This window comes from Mastigoproctus giganteus, chromosome 2 (genome assembly GCF_048544385.1).
Source record: "Mastigoproctus giganteus isolate SK-2022 chromosome 2, ASM4854438v1, whole genome shotgun sequence".
NCBI classification, from domain to species: Eukaryota; Metazoa; Arthropoda; class Arachnida; order Uropygi; family Thelyphonidae; genus Mastigoproctus; species Mastigoproctus giganteus.
In genome coordinates this window covers 60,260,384-60,277,591 of record NC_143576.1, presented here as the reverse complement: position 1 = coordinate 60,277,591, position 17,208 = coordinate 60,260,384, and the positions used below count along the sequence as shown (strand labels likewise).

The 17,208-nt window shown below is 37.8% G+C and overlaps 1 protein-coding gene across 2 annotated transcripts in view; it reads left to right on the top strand.

Moving 5' to 3' along the window:
* The window catches only part of LOC150089317 (cell adhesion molecule DSCAM-like), a 504,714-nt gene that overhangs the window by 433,298 nt on the left and 54,208 nt on the right, over positions 1 to 17,208 (top strand). The window lies entirely within an intron of this gene.

Below are 17,208 nucleotides of genomic sequence, written 5' to 3'. Positions count from 1 at the left end.
ATTATAGCAATATCAATAACCGTCAGACAAAACCAGTCAAATTATTACGGTAAATGAAATACCAAAAATAACGTTTATACACTAAAACTGTGAGAATGTAATCAAAAAAGAAAAAAAAAAAAAATCGTATCTTTTTATCCCCCCACAATTTAATGGAACGGGGATTACAGGTCAAAATGTACATTACAATATTTCAGTACCTATTTGCCCATTGAATCCGCATTTACATCCCAGTAACATAAAATCTCTCAAGTGAATGAGGCAAAAACAGAAAAGGTTTATTTTTTTTTTCATGTTACATCTTGCGCAATTATTAACCTATGCATTCTGTGGTTTTTCATAATTTTACCAGGCATCGACAACCGTAGTCACTCGCGCCAGCGGATAGGACGCTGGAAGATTTTCTGCGACAATAGTACGGTATTTATTCCATTTTCTTATTCTTATGTACTATTCCATGTGATAGTCGTGAAGATATTAACAGCTGTGGTACACAAAAATAACACTCACAAGGAAACAGTCGTCCACTCCTATCTACGCTATTTTCTATATCCATCAGTATAGTTACTGTCAAATGCTATCGTTATCTTTTGGTATGGTGCCTTGTCTGCGAATTGCCACAGATGTGCATTCACCACGAAGGACACAACACATACATTAGGCATTCATACGACTGCCGGACGATCTGTGAGACTTTCAAGAGATGATGTTCACTAGTTTTTCTGTGACTAAATTTGAAGTTTCAGGCGTAGGCAGGTTTGGTTTGATTTCATTAGATTTTAATGGCACAGCAGCAATAATTTCAGCCATAATGTACCAGATCCGTGATGAGGCTTAATTTTCATTAATCCACATTCGAGGTTCAGTGCACATTGCACCATGCCAATGGACAGTACGAAATTTTTGTCCAGAAATGTATGTGGGCTGCAACTTTCCATGAATTTTCATTGTAGGCAGCTTTGTCTGTGTCATGGAAACGCTTAGAGGTTGCCATTGGCAGGCTTGCAGCCCCAAACTGTTTCTCTTGTATCCATAAGCGAAATGAGGTAAAAACCTTCTCTAGTCGGATTGAATCCTTTCAGTCAGTCAGCATTTATGCCTACGTGGTTGTTTCATGGGCTCAGTGTTACCTATGAATTTATTTCATCATGAAGTTGTTCAATTGTCACTGGTCCTTGAGGTTGTCACAGACATTCTCTCAGAAATGCCAGACAAGCTTTACTTGCTACCTGGGAGTATAAAACGCTGATGGAACTGATATTTGGGTGACATTCAAGTCAAGTGGACCCAATTTCGATGAAGTAAGGACGGTCTGTGACAGCCAAATCCTCTGCTTGTACCTTCACAATGGTGGGACTGTTAGTAATCCTGAGTATAACCTCCATTCACAAGCACACTCTGGGTGATCACCCAGGTATGAACCAACATAAGCAGGGGTCGAGGTGTGGCGCTCACACCACATGGAGGAATGCCACCCCTCTGTGTTACAAGGCAATACTAGGTGGTAGATGACTCCTCATCAACCGGTGCAATACCACCACTTTGCTTATTGGACGCTTGAAGTGGTGGAACCCATTTTTAGTCTCCAGAGATAAGTTCCGGTTAACCCTTCCCCACTTCTTCCATCATGCAGTATGGCTGATGACTTTTGAGGTAATGATGACCATCATAGCGAGATCCAATTTTCGTTACATTTCGAGGGTACAGCTTTAAAATGGTGTTCGCAGGCCGGCCGCTAGTTAATACACCGAACCGAACATATTGGTAACTCTTTAGGAGGCTTCCGAATCAGATAGTGTATGATCCTGCTACTCCTACTCAGCCAGATAGTGACTGAAGGGAGTCCGAGTAGTGTGTATGCGGAGGGCATTCTCGAGGCCACGGTATGCCAATGATCTGGGTATATTCTTACCATGTGTGCGCCATATCCAAAAATTTTATTACTTCATACATGTCTCCGCCCCCACTTTGAATTGTCACCACAATGAATTGTCAAACTAATAGAGTAAGCTTATCTGCGAAAAGGTCTAAACCTCCCAAGGACTTCCTAATTCATTTCACAAATATACGTGGTCTCAATTCTAATCTTAACGATGTCCATTTCCACTCGCAGTCTGCCAAACCCCATGTACTTTTTCTGACAAGATCTCAGTTATCGGTTGATTCAACTACTGCTCATCTCAGTTGCCCAAATTATTCGCTGTATGACTCCTTCGGCTCAAAGGTGGTACTTGTGCATAAGTCCGTTCTGATATTCCCTGCCAGAGACTTGGCAATTTGGAATCTCCTCTCTTTGATCTTCTCTGGCTCAAAATCTCTCTACCTCATTGTGTCAAATTTATCTGTTGTCTCTACCGTTTTCCCAACTCCACTAATCACTTGGAGATCTTTCACTATCTCTCTTTTCAACTTGACTTTCTCCAGTACAACTTTCCTAACAGTGAGGTAATTTTCCTTGGTGATTTTAATGTTCATAATTCCAGCAGGCGTCCGTTTCTAGTCAGTCACACCGACCCAACTGGTCGAGATGCTGAGGCTTTTGCTATTACTAATGACCTTGCACAGATGGTTCATTTACCTACAAGGATACTGGACAATCCTAACCATACAGCCAACATGCTTTAACTTTTTCTCACAAACAACCCTTCTAAGCACACGGTCGAAGTGAGTGATCGTTAGGCACCTCAGATCAAAACTTGGTGATGTTCTCTTCTACAGTCAAGCCTTTATCTCATGGCTATCCCCAACCTCGTATTGTTTGGCATTACAAGAATGAAAACTGGGATGACCTGCGAGATTTCTTTTCCTTGGTCGGATTACTTTTCAAAACTTCTGATATCAACGTTTGCCCAGATCGTGTCAGTAAAATTATTCTTATAGGAATGGAATCCTTTATTCCACACTCCACTTTAAAATCTCGTCCTTTATCTAAACCTTAGTTTTCCAAGAATTGTGCTAAGGCTGTTCAAGAGAAGAACGTTGCATATCGTAATTGGCTTGTTTCCAATTCTTCAGTTTCATTTTCTGCCAATTCAAAGTTCGCAACAATTGTAAAGCAGTTATTAATAAGTCCAAACTAGATTTTGAACAGACTAAGAGTAGAAAACTTGCTTCTTGCCCTAATGGTAGCCGAGCATTTTCGTCTCTTACCAATGTTATTAGCCGCAACCTTTGCCCACCTCTGCTCTCACCTCTGTCAAAACCAAATGGTTCTGTTGTCACTTCAGCCAAGGATAAAGCTGACCTGCTTGTATCCTATTTTTCTTCCAACGCATGCATTAATGATATTGGTAAAACACCTCTCACCATTCCCAATACGCTTCATTCTATGCCTCCTGCTGTGGTCTTCCGTCAAAAGGATGTCAGAAGGATTTTGGCGAATCTTGATACAAAGAAAGCTCCAGGTCCTGATGGTATTTCTCCACTTGTTCTCAAAACCTGTGCCCTTTAACTTACTCCTATTCTTTGCCGCCTTTTTTCACTTTCTTATTCCAAAGGTGTTTTTCCTTCTGCTTGGAAATTTGCTCATATCCAGCCAGTTCCTAAAAAGAGTGACAAATCCCTCCCATCCAATTATCGTCCCATTGCAATTACTTCTACTCTTTCTAAAGTAATGGAGAAATCAATTAACCGCCAACTCTTAAACTACCTAGAAACCTTCCGTCTGATCAACGATCGCCAGTATGGATTCCATCAGTGTCGATCCACTGGTGATATTCTGGCTTATATTACTCATTTATGTACAAATTCAATGGAAAAATTTGGTGAAACAAGTTGTTGCTCTTGACATCTCGAAGGCTTTCGGTCGTTTTGGCATAAAGGTCTTCTAAACAGCTTCCATCGTCTGGTTTGCCAACTGTTTTTTGTAATTGGGTATCCAGTTTTCTCTCTGATCACTCACTGAGGGTGATGGTAGGTGGCTCTCTGTCTTGTAACTTCTCCACTAATGCTTGTGTTCCCCTAGGTTCAGTTCTTTCCCCCACTCTTTTCCTCTTGCATATTAATGACCTTCTTCTATTGACTGGAAATCCTATACTTAGTTTTGCCGATGATAGCACATTCCATTGCATTCCACTTTCCATTTTGAGAAACCTTTCCCTGCTCAATCAGCTTCAACTTCTCAAAAACCTGCTACCAGTTCCTTAAATGCCGATCTTCAGGTAATTCTCCAGTGGGGCAAAGACAATTTAGTTCAATTAAACTCTTCTAAAACTCAATCTTGTCTTATATCTCGCAAAAAGGATTCTTCTGCTCCTATGCTTATCTTTAGTGACACTCCGATTTCTAGGCAAAATGATATATCTCTTTTGGGGATTACCCTGACTTCTAATCTCTCTTGGCACAAGCATATTACAAATATTACTTCCTCTGCATCTAAAAAACTTGGTTTTCTCTTTCGCTCTCGGCGTTTCTTTTCTTCCTAACAGCTGTTTACTCTGTACAAACTGCAAATCCGACTGACCGACCATGGATTACTGTTCCCACAACTGGGGCGATGCCTTCAAAACTTCCCTGAGGCTTCTAGATTCCGTTCAGAAGAGGGCAGTTAGATTAATTAATGACTCCTCTCTAACAGAGTCTCTCCACTCTGTCTCAAAGACGTACTGTTTCTGTTGCATGCCTCTTCTACAGATATTTCCATGGGCACTGTTCTTCTGAATTGGCTCAAAACAGTCCGAACACGTGCTGCCACCAGCCAACATTCATTTACTGTCCAACTTCAAACTCACAGAACCAACATTTCATCATCCTCGTTTATTGATTAAACTGTTATTTTCTGGAGCAACCTTGCTTCATACGTATTTCCTGAAAATTAGTCTACAGCAGTTAAAGTCTAATGTCAACAAATATCTTCTTTCGTCTTATAAATCCCCAACCCAAGCACAGTACTAAGTACTATGGATTCTAATACCTCTCGTGTTTGGGGTTTTCATATAAAAAATGAGCTAGAACGTTTAATTGCTTAACACTAGTATGCCTCGTGAAAATCCGTTAGCACCTCCCGGTATGCGCATCGTTCGGTGTACATTGTTCAAGCGAATTCTGAGTTAAGCGCTGATAATCTTTATAAGTAAAACTATCTGCATATTTCGTAGTTGCAATTTCTAACAATTAGAAAGAGGTCCTATTACTTTTATAGTTTTATTTGATAGGATAGGATACTGGCAAGATTTGGTCTGATTTGGTTTGGTAAAAGTACGAACAGAATACGAACTGTGGTAAAAGCTTATATTGTGTTCATGCTATTTTTATCTGCCAAATGGAACTATTAGAAGACATGCTTTTAAAATCATATAATTGCATAAAAATTAAATCCTTTTAAAGATGAAGCGGGATTTGCGATTTATGAGCCTCCTTATTTCCATCAATTCCCATGATCTGGAATCCAGCAGAAAACTTGAAAAATACATCTAGTAATTATTAATTGCAGCATACGTTGATTTCCATACATTCTGAATACAATTTCAAAATGTACAGAAATTTTGGAATTTAAATTTTTCATGAATTTTGCAGCTCTTCCAACCAAATTCGACGTTTTGATATACGCCCCTCCTTTCAAAAACTATGAAAACACGATCGGGGTGTCATATTTTTAGATTTTTTATATTTTAAACTTTTTTTTCCATATTTATGAAGGGTAAAGGTAGCACACGTGAGCTACTTGAATTCACAATAATGAACTGCCAAAAGACAAGTCTAATTAAAAAAACTGACTACTCTGAAGCTGGAAGTGAGCTTCTAGAAGTGTCATTTTCGAGGTGTTGTTTTGATGACTTATCGTCATATGGCACACAAGAAATTTAAAGTTGCCATTTTATAAGTTATTTTACTTCATATGCCTGCGAAATAACTTAGGATGCACAGATGTTTTCATGTACTGACAAGCCAAGCTACCTATTATAATTTCCAATGTTAATGAAAACCTCCAGGCATTTTCTCGGTTTGTGTACAACTTCGTGCATCACCTTATCTCCGACAAATTAACCTTTATGTTATTCTCCCTGAAAAAATAAATTTACTGTGATTGAGCCAACAATTCGAGGATAACTGATACATTGAGCTACCAGCCATAAAGATCTCGAGGTATATTTTGTCATAAAGGTGATATTCGGCATCCACATGGAATAACTCTTGGAGCGGTTCAGTTGCTGACGATGGAGAGCGATGCAGCATCTTCCTTACGTCAATGATCAAAAACATTTAGTAGATGCTTCTCAATTTCAGTGAATCTCGTGATCTTGTATACTACAGAAATCTGGGATTCATCATCTGCTCCGAATACTAGACCCCAGAATGGACAGCCTGCAAGAACCATTCCCCTACTCAGGCAAGGACCAGAGATGTGATCCAACAATTGAACATCCCCAGGTTGTCGAGTTTATCAAAATTAGACGGACAATTATGAAAGTGTTCAAAAATAGGATAAGTGTTCCAAATATTTCGAATATACGTAAAGGGCACATTCCTCCTCAATCTTTGAGAACAAGTCCATGCAACCGCCCGCGCAATCGGTTCTTACCGAATCAAGGACTTCCCATATTACAATCTGTTCAGTGCATGAAAATAAATTTACACAAATTAGTGAGAAACAAGAAACACCGGTAGCCCCTCATTGAGGGTATTTTCCATGCGAAGTTGGTTGTAGTATTAATATCTTCGAGTAATACTACAACCATGTTTCAGTTAACAGAGTGACGAACTGTTCCAAAGAAAACTGTCTAACCTCCATTGAGCTGTCTTCGGAGCAGGAAGACAGCCTGTACAGCTATATATTAATCAACACTGTCCATAACACAGCCCTAATGAACTAATTGCCTACTTAAAACAAAATGTTTAATGAGTTTTCTGAAATTTAAATATATTATTTTAACTAGATAACGTAATAATATTACAATTTCTGAATCATGTTATGGTGATTCTGGCTCTGTTTCCGTGATGGGCAAAACTAGTATTAGTTGTAGCATTGGAATTTGATGAAAAGAAGCAAGCTTATACAGTATCTGATAAAAATTAAATAAAAGATGTCATCAAAATAAAAAATAAAAAACCATTTACCACATCAACTGTCCTCGTATAATTTGTTTAATTCTTGACTAAATTTATCCAAACAACCCACTTCCACAACACTAGATGTAAGTTTGTTCCAAAAGAGTTTAAGTTTATACCAATGGCTGAAAGAATTTCCACACATCCGTCTTGCAATCATCCTTCCTCAATTAAAATTTACTTCCCTGTATGTGCGTTGTCTGAGCAAGAGTAAGGATGCCATCAGCCTTGAACTTAATTAATCCATTCAAACCTTAACGATCTCAATCAGATCTCGCAGGTGCCTAGTTTCCAGTCGCGGCAATTTGCAGAACTAGTCTCTCTTGGTAAGAGTACGCTGTGATGCTCTTGTCAGGGCCCATTAGAATGGATCCTCATTCTTCATAAAATTAGCCTTCCAGACCGGTACACATTACTCGACATGTGGCCTTACCATTACCTTATACAACGGAATAATTACCTTTTTATCCTCCTGATAGGGAAAAGGAGATAATTAGAGTTAACTAGTAATAATTTAAAACATTGTAATTCATAATATGTACTACTAGTAATAAAGCTTATTTATTTATCGCTCTCTATCGGTATCAAAAGACAGATTACAGGGTTCAGTGGACATTTCAGGTCAAAAGCGTATATTCGTTAGCCATGAACGAATCCAGCCTTCGTTTTTAGCAAAATGAAATTAAATAACTTAATCTAAACAGGGGCAGAAATAATATTAGAAAAAAACGGAGAAATCCAATCTTGACGGGAGGAGGGGTAATTAATTTATTGCCTGTCACATGTAAACTTGATATCAGAAATGCATGACAAGCTCCTATTGCTACAATGAATGGCATCGTGGTGAACACGATCAAATCGCCTGAGAGAACTTTCCTGGCGCACGAGACTAATGAACAGAGGCACCGTAATCCAGTTTCAATTGGACGATGTATGTTCGAAAAATTGGGCATCGATTTCATTCCAAATGGTAGAACAGATTATATTTAAAATGTTCATGCTTTTCATTAATGTTTTTCTAATGAAAATTTGTTCTTATACCCTCTAGAATGGTCCATTTTTGATTTCATATCAGACCAAAACTTTGCACTTAGTTCGATCCGGATTGCCTGTCAGCGAATTGTTAAATCTGGATTTAGATGGAGGCTTCCTTTCCTACAGAAATGCAGAAGTTGGTCCGAAATGTAAAAATGGGGCACTCAACACTGATTCTTGTGGAATCCCTTCCTATTATCAGATCTGTGAGAGAGGAGATCACGTACTTGAGATGTTCAATTCGATGGAAAGTTCTTAATGAAAATTGGCAATGTCCTCGTAGAACAAGACTTGAAGGAATCCAAATCTTCAAGCTGTATCAAACTTTTTTTTATCACAAAAAGACGGCTACTTAAATGTTATTTTATATAGGCTTAAATGCACGCTTCTATTCGTATTGGTGTGAAATCAATCGGTTTTGCTTTAAGCCATATTGAGTATTGGAAAGTGAATTATTTGTTTCTAAGGGCCATACCAGACAGGCATTTACCATAAGTTCAAGAATTTTGCAGAGTGAGTTAGTCGGAGCAACTGAGGTGTAGTTATTCGACCCCGTTTTATCTTTTCGTTTCATGAATGCTAGCAATATTGCATTGAGCCAAGTTATGTTCCTCTATTACCCTGTTACACGAAAAGAAAATATAGTTGGCTAAGTGATATTTCTACCAAAGTGGCTCAGAATGTCAAGAAATACATCTGGTCTTCCTGCACTCGTTTTAGAAGATGAGAACGCCATACGTAATTTTATCTCTTGCGAAAGATATGTTTACAGTTCAGTTCTTAAGTTTTAAATAACAATTCCTTTTTATCAAACCGAGATTTTTGCAATTTTCTAATATTTGTAGAGTGTATCCGAGACAGCTGAAAAATGACGTAATACATGTCAATTCCTCCATTTCATTCTAAACTGAGACTAAAGCGAATACAGAGTACTAAATGAAAACTGAAATACAGAGAAAGTGGTTTGTAATATCATGAGTTTTATTTGTAACTCGGAGAAATCTTTTGTTCATCGATAATCTGAACTAAAGCGAAAGGTTTTATATGTATGCACTTTAAAGAGGATGCATTTCCTTCTCACTGCAGAATTTTCTCTTGTGTTAGCCCATCTACCATTTTGAAATATACTGCTTAAGCTTCACTGATTCCGCCACCTTCTTCTTCTAATATCATTTTACAATGCACTGATTTCTACTCGGTCGGATTTATATACACGTTGTCTTTATGGTTTATGACAGTTATTCTATAAAACACCTACGTATTCTGAAGAATAATGGGCAAGTTTCACCAGCGCGAAATATTCTTTTAATACATATACATTATACTGAGTGGCCACTTTATTAGGGAGAGCTACGCTTTCATGAAATGTAGGGCGTCTTCAATAACGGCATCTCGTATTGCTACCATACGAAAAGCAGCAGGGCAGTCGTAGTGAAGCTGTATGTCTGTGTAGCCGAGTGGTCAGGAACGAGGGCGTAATCGCACACGCTCTTTGAGTGAAACGGGGTTCAAGCCCGTGCTACTAAATACGATAAACGTTTGATGCCCGTGACTACTAAATACGATAAATGATAAAAAAAAGCATACTAATAGGCGCCAAAGCGGGACATGAGCGACAAACGCTGGTGCCATTAAACTAATAATCTACATGATTAATTAATAATTTACTCTTTCGCTTTATGGTTTACCTCCGAAAAGACAAACGGAAGAAAGGGACTGTTATGATGGTAATACGAAATATCTGTGACTGGACACTCTTGACTGTTCCGAAAGGCGACAAATTGATCATCTATTGTTCGACCTTAACTGGCCAGAAACAAGATAATGTTATCTTCAACGTCTTGGATAATACCGAATACGAAAACAGCAACGGTTTATCGGAAATCAGGATTTCCATTCACAATATCCAGATAGCAAATAACCAGAACCTCAGCTCAATCCCTTGCATCTACTCATAAAATAGGCCAATATATCTCTACTGAACAAATTACTCTCGGAAATGGCATGTTAGGAGAACGTCACGACCACAGTCACTAAAGCGCCATCCTGTCAAAATACACGGACCAGATAACTATGCATCTCTAAACTGAAACAGCTTCAACAAACAGGCAGTTCTAAAACTCTACATTTCAACTAATTAATCAACGCATAATCTACTATCATAAGTTTGTCTCTAGCAAATCTTACAGAAAAGAGACTGCCAACCTGATCAAATACCACTGAAGGCTTCGCCACTCCAATAAATGCGAGACAATATTGTCCTAACGTACAATCCTTAATATTGTCTCCACTTACAACTACGTGTACAAAATTTACAGATGTTTATAACCTGTAAATTTTGTTAATTCCAGTCCCTAGCCATAAGGCCATGCATAGTGTTAGGCAGTGCGGCGTCTTCGGTGGCTTCCCACGTCTCCGACATATGTACGCTGTAGTGATGAATAGTGCTACTGTGAATGCCAGGTGGAGTGTTTTCTGTTCCTTATGTAAGTGCCGTGTATGGTTCTGTTGTTGTGTCCTGGCATCTGGCCCCTAGTGGGACCTCCAAGTTATTGCACACATCACTGGGAGGTAGCCACAGTTGTCCGTTATTCGCTGGCTGGTCTCCGCCAGGGTCAGCCGATCTTCCTGGACAAAGATACACAAAAAAAAGGGAAAACAAAGGAGGGTAAAATATGGAATAAGTACAGAAAGTACGAAGGAAGGAGGTAAAGAGAGAAGTAAAAGGATGTATACGAAGGCACGCCTCTGGTCTGATAGTGAAGCAAAGCCAATATTCTCTACCAGGCGAAAGGAGGGGGGGGATAACCGCAGGAAGTTGGAAGAAAGCCACGCAGCAAGGGAGCTGCGTGTTGTCATAGGCGAATGGGTGGTGTGAAACCATAGAGCTATCCTACCCAGACCTAGATCTGGGTTAGCAGTATCCTACCCTGCAACCAAAAGTTCAGGGTTTACTGTCCATACACCTGATTTGTATATCGTGTTTAATTGAGGAGACAGAGGAGTACCGGAAGTGGAGTCTGGTTCAGTCAGTTGATAATGGGTTCAGTCCAGTTAGAAAACAAGTCCAGGATGAATCAAATTCTGTAGGAGGCCAAATTCGGTGTGTCGAATCTGGTAAAATGAGTCCCTCGATGACTGCAGTAGGTTAGTTGTTCCTGGTAGTAGCGTAACTGGAAAGGCTAAGTAGGTGTCTCAACTAGTCTAGAAGCGTTGGCAGGTTGCGGTGGCAATTGTGGAAGTAGCCATAAGGCCGTGATGGGCTTGCTTGTATTTTTGCCAATAAATCATTATTTATTTACTTTTGTTCTCATGAAATATAGCTGCCCCTTTCGCTATGTTAATGAACAATTACACAAATATTCACTTCGCATATAATGGTCACCGTTAGTTGCATTGTCTGAATGTACAACTACGGCCGGCATCAAACTTCAAATTACAGGGGCCAAAAACTTCGTGGAGACAATACGATTCGCAATATTGTGTACAAAGTTTTCAGCAATGTACGTACAGGGTAAGGAATGGGTTAATATCTTTTTTTTTACTACTTTAATTTATCTTTTTTGTTATTATTCAGCTGACCGCTACGGAATACAATACAAAATTCTCTATGTGTCATTTATCAATGATCAAAATACAGTCATTATATTGATTGTTTTATAATGATTGCAGAGAGGGAACTGAGGAACGAAGCATTCCTAGTGAAATATAAAATTATGCGGTTAGTAATCTTCAATTGTGCTATACAGGGCGGTGCAAAAGAGAGGAGGACTGCTCTGGATGGACACAGAAGGAGAAGTCCAAAGCCTTTCTTGAATGACAGTAATGTAGCTATAAAAAGGAAGAGGACTCTAAAATCAACAATACTTCTGTGTCCTCTGATACTATTGAACGGTCCTGGTCCACAAAAAGTGATTAACCTTGTGGATGTCAGTACTCCTTTACAGCAGCGTAAGGGATTACAGTTGCTTCCAGCACAGAATGTGCGGTTGGGTAATGAAAGAAGGGCAGTAACGTTGAGTTTTTAAGGGTGGTGCGGAACATATCTAGTTAGTGTTTCTTTTGAAGGTGATATGAGAGTGTAGGGCGGAATGTAACGACTGCCAAGCAAAGCCAGTATTACAGACATTGCAAATAGATCTCCTAATCATTACTAGTGATCCCAAACACTATATAAATGCTAGAAGCGCTTCTTCTAGACTAACGACAACTGAACATCGACCATATTCCTATATACGGATCTGGACACCGCCACAAAAACCGCCATAATTTTAAATAGAAATCAATAGTGGAAAAGTCGCATTGCGATTACACGAGTGACCTGTCGAGAACTATGGCGAATATCCCATGTGACTTGTGCTTCACCTGTGATATTATCAGTAAGAAACCTGACACATATACCAAGGGGGGGGGTGGAAATATTAGTTTGTATTTTCTAAATTTTCCAGAGGTATGTGCACAGTAACTGCTCATTGTTTCAAACGTAATTCAGGAGGCAATTCATCTCACAGGGAATCTTGTTAGGGCTGCCAGTCGATCTAATCATGCTGGCAATATTACTCAGAAGATCGCAACGCGCAAGCTTAAATTAAATTATTCACAAATTACTAAAAGCTTACGCATCATTACTTGGGACTAGTCCATTAAGCATACTGGTATGTTATGTTTCAGCATTATGTTACGCTTGACCCGACAGATACATATTACTACTAATGTTGTACAAAACCAGAGAGAATCATTACTCTGCTAAATATGCCGTCGGCAAGAATCAGATTACTTTAAAAATCCTCAAATATGAAATTCTTGTACTTGATTTTCTTATTCATGCATCTCATTCACGTGAGTGTAAACTTCCTCAGAATATTTGTAAAAGCTTTTGCCGTCCTGTGGTTGACGCAGTTTGTGATATTTTACTATTTAATTTGGCTAAATTCTCTGGGCATTTTTTGCACTACAAAATATATAGTGCGTGTATACAGGTTAGGAAGCAGCTGGTAGCAAAAACCGATCCCATTACAACGTACAACGGATATGAAGAAACTCATATTTAATTACCAGGGTGGACAACGACATGGTAATTAAACTCGAACTTGAAAGATTAGGAAACTTTAAACTGGAAGTAACAATGTCTTCGGAAGCTAAAAATGCAATGAACTATGAAAAATATATTGATGAAAGAGTAGCATGCAAAATGTATGAGATTAAGTGAAAGGGGGAAAAATACTGAAACCACAACGAAATAGCACCCGCCAAGACGCAGACACTAATTTCGTTGAGATATATATATTTGAAAAAGCAGTATACCAAAGAAAACTGTAAAGATATATGGTTATAGAGAAGAGGTGTAGAGAAAGAGACCGTAAAAAATAGTTAAATTCAGAAAACCAAAAGAATAAGCAAAAACCGAGAATGATTTGGAATGAACATAAAGAATCAAGCTACTGAAGAGACTTTTTGGTTTGTAATTTACTTTTTCTTCTCTTCACCCTCACTTCAATTCCTAGTGAATAAATAATTAAACCTATTTCTCTCTTATTTCCTGCGAATTATTATGCCTTCCTTTACAGTAATCTTATTACAAAGTATGGGTTAATACTCAAAATACTGTTATGCACTCTTCGCAGTCTATTGCAGTTTACTAGTGGTAAATGAAAAAACAAAAATGGAAAGAGTTTATCTAAATGCGTTTATCAATAATCCAGTTGGCAAAATTAATAATGCATGCTAACTGTTCATTTAAATTTCTTCATTCCGTTTACAAAACTGTATTTATTTGAACAGGCATTGGATACGCTCCATATATTCACAGAATGCTAATATTACACAGTATTAATACCTCACTGTATGAACGATTATCGGTATAAGGGTCTAATAAAAGATTACTCGTAAGATATAATTCAAGTTGTGTTTCATTTTCCTCAATTGTCTAGTATAAGTATTCATTAAAATTCCAAAATATTTTTTTGCATGAACAAAAGATGGCCATTTGCTTTAGCTTTCTAGTGAAGCTTTCCTTGGAAATATTCCAGCGGTTACCTTCAACACAATGACAACAAAAATTTATATTTCTGGAAAAAATATATCATGGGTACCATGTCTTTTTTTTTTAGTTTGAAAAGAATTTCTCATTTAGACAGAGAAGAAAGGAAAATGAAAGAAGCAATTTATATCCAGGCTTCTACTTCCATATTTGCATGAAATAAGAGTTATTCCACTTGAGCTAAGTTAGATAGCGAAAAAATGCTCTCAATGTCTTTGTTTTTTATTTGTTTCTTTTCCTTTCCTAATTTCAATGGCTCGTTTGTCACCGGACGACTTGCACTACTATTTGAAGCTGGAGTGAGTCTGAATTGAAGATATCTAACATGACGGGACGCAGTGAGGAATTTTGAGAAGAAAAAAAAAAGGAAAAGTACACAACTTTGCTCTTACTTCATCTGGAAAAGCGAGAGGAAACACTTAGAGGTGCGAAGAAGATGGAAAAGAGTTAATATTTCACATGGTTGGAAAGCATGATCACTCGACTTCAATAGAAAAGAATATATTTCTTTATTCGCCATACTTTGTTATCTTTGTTTAATATTAATCATGTTTTTATTTTAATTACAGTGGTTAAGCAGATAGAGATTAAAACACGCATGGTTTGAGGAAAGGTTATATAATCATGACTATAACAGAAATATATCTCTTGAACGGAAATAAAATTTGAGAAATAACTATATACAATACTGCAATAACAGTAGCAAAACTGAGTGAAATAATACAGAAGTATTCTTGCATACAATGTCAAAATACCAGAGGAATTTCTATTTGCTTATACAGAACATATGAATAAAATTTGCAATACGCTACCCTAACTCCTCTGACCGTGTGGTCGACCCAGAGTATAAAAAGAAAAATTTATTTATTTATTTAAAAAAATGTCGTAAAATTTAAATAAATAATAATAAAAAATGATTATGGCTAAGGGTTTGCTTACTGCCTTTGCTGCTTCCCTTAATATAACTGGATAGATCCCATCCATACCAGGTGCTTTTCTTATGTTTATCTTCAACAATTTCTCCTCCACTTTCCTCTCAGTTATTACCAAATCATCTAGCTCACTGATAGTTTAGTTCACCTCTGGCATTCCCCTCCCTGAATAACTCCTCATATGTGAATGTAGATGTAAAATACTCATTTAGTTTGTTAGCCACCTGAGCAGGATCATCAACAGCTGAACCATCAATATCCAGTGGACCAATCTGATTCATCCCCTTCCTTCTAGAGTTTACATAGGTAAATTCTAGAGGAATTTGTGTTTTCAAACTGATCCATAATTAGTCCTAGGTAAGAATTCTACTTTCATTCATTTTACTAATTCCTCAGAGCCTTATAAACCTTAATTAGATCACCTCTGATGTGTCTGGTTGCCAAGCTCTGTAGTCAACGTAATAAGTCTTTTACTACAGAAATGCAATTAAAGTACTGTACGTAAATTAAAAGCACCAAATAACACGATTAAAATCCGATTGCTGCGCTGCCTTGTATTCTGCCCATTTTTGTTGTTTTCCAGTATGGTGAATGGGTGGGAGATTCGTTATTGTATAGAATTGCGTGATGAAAGAGTTATTAATCATTAGCTCATCTATTCAACCCATGTTGATGGAGTGTTCTACGCGACAACACAAAGGTCTCTTCAATATCCCCCTCTTCCAAATATGCTGTCTTTCTGTTTGATTTTCAACTACTACATGGAAAATTTACCTTCCACTTGCATTTGGTAATTATTGATAGTGATTTGTGGAACGTTGTAACGATCTGAAATCCATCGCAACCGCACCTGTCCACGATCCCTTGAGTTCGTGTTTCAGCGGCTTTTGTAGATAGCGCTCCATCCTTCTGCAACTTCATTTCCACTTCTGGGCTACAGCGATAATCATAATGCAAATTATGATACAAAATAATTTGGAAGGAAAGAATAATGTGTGTCCAAATACTTTTTGTAACAATGCATAAACCTAATCAGCACACAACTGCCAGCAAGATGTTTTTTTGTATAAAATTGCAGACATTTGTTGTTTACTTTACGAGTAATGAGACATCGAAAACACTTTTATTAACGAATTAATACATGGACAATCGATTTCGATTCATGAAACAATAATTTCATCTCTGCATTTTCCTGTGCTTGATTGTTCCTTGAAGAAATCTCTTGAATGTTTCACTCCATACATATAGCCTTTCTTCAGTTATTACACAGCGATATTCAAAATAATATTGCTTTTCACTATATGTTATCCCCAAGTATTTACATAAGCCTAAATTTAAAAAAAAAATGCAAATTTCATATGGTGTCTCCCACCTTATGATTTTTAATACAGCGGACAGCCTGCACGGTAAACTTCCTGCCATTTTTTCGAAACTTTCGACAAAAATACTTCACTATTCTGCCCGACACCGGAAATCTTTTAGTACACTTTTTGAATTCCGTCTCCATGACCGATTTTGCACGGTCCTCCTCAATTCATCTCACGAATGCTCAATGGGGTTTTGACCAGCCCTCTGAGCTAGTTATACCAGTGGCAGCACGTTGTTCTATTCTAACCAAGTCATCATGCACTGCACTCTTGTTAGAAAGCACTATTCTGTTAAAACGCGTATAACCTTTCATCATGAAATTCCACTGACACAAGTACAGTATTTTTATATCAATACCATTTCATACTAGACAAATAGTTAATTGTATCATATGCAAAATCTAGTAGTCCAAAGTAAAATCTTTATAAAATGATGGTGAGATCGTATTAGAGTACTGTACTCAGATCTGGAAGTGCCACCAAAAAAAAGTATAATATTTTTAAAAAGGATTTAAAGAAGAGCATCCATAACTTCTTGGAGTGCAATGAGTTATCTCTACGAGGAGCGTCTTTAGACTCAGGAGTGATTTGATTGAGGTTTTTAAGACTTCAAAAGAATAAGCAGAATTAATGAACGAATAAAGTGTATTAGCGTTTTCGGGTGAAATTACCGGTACAAATAAAAATAAATTCGGGAACTACAAAAGCTAACATTTCATGAAGTTTGCCAATGGGCTGCGTGTTCTTCATTACTGGAATAAGCGGCCTCCAAGGCGATTAAGGAAAA